Below are 640 nucleotides of genomic sequence, written 5' to 3'. Positions count from 1 at the left end.
GGGGATGTAGCTCAGTGGTAGAGTGCAGGCTTTGCATGTATGAGGTCCTGGGTTCAATCCCCAGCATCTCCACTTTTCATAGGGAAGCAAGGCAGGCCCTACAGAGACAGGTCAGAAGGTCTCAACCTATTCAGCCTCCACAAGAGAAGGCTGAGAGGGGATCTGGTGGCTGTTTACAAACTCCCCAGGGGGGACCAGAGAGAATTGGGGGAGGCTCTGTTCCCCCCAGGGTTACTAGGAATAACACCCTCAAACTGTTAGAGAAAAGGTTTGGGCTGGACATCAGGAAACATTATTTTAGTCTTAGGGCTGCCAGGCTCTGCAATGGGCTCCCAAGGGAGGTGGTGCTCTCCTACCTTGGGCATCTTCAAGAGGAGGCTGGGCAGATATTTGGCTGGGGTGACATGATCCTGGCACCCATTCGTGCCCATATATTTAGTACAGGGGCGGGGGGTGTCAGCTGGCAGCCAGCACGGCCAAGCCGCACTTTGGGCCGGGCAACGCTGTGGTCAAGGTGCTTTGGGACAGTCCCCTGTGGCGCCAACAGGCAGTTTGGGGTGGCCCGAGAAGTATTTTGCCCCACAATCCCATCATAATCTGACCTTTATTTAGGGCTCTGTCCTTGATGAAGAATATTATT

General features: G+C 53.9%; 1 non-coding gene across 1 annotated transcript; it reads left to right on the top strand.

Moving 5' to 3' along the window:
- TRNAA-UGC (transfer RNA alanine (anticodon UGC)) lies at positions 1 to 72 on the top strand. Its single transcript has one exon. It is a non-coding gene; the product is annotated as a tRNA-Ala (tRNA).
- Positions 73 to 640: the final 568 nt, after the last annotated feature.

The sequence above is a fragment of the Alligator mississippiensis genome, chromosome 1 (genome assembly GCF_030867095.1).
Source record: "Alligator mississippiensis isolate rAllMis1 chromosome 1, rAllMis1, whole genome shotgun sequence".
NCBI lineage: Eukaryota > Metazoa > Chordata > Crocodylia > Alligatoridae > Alligator > Alligator mississippiensis.
The sequence above is the reverse complement of the archived record's forward strand: the minus strand, read 5'-3'. Positions and strand labels throughout refer to the sequence as shown.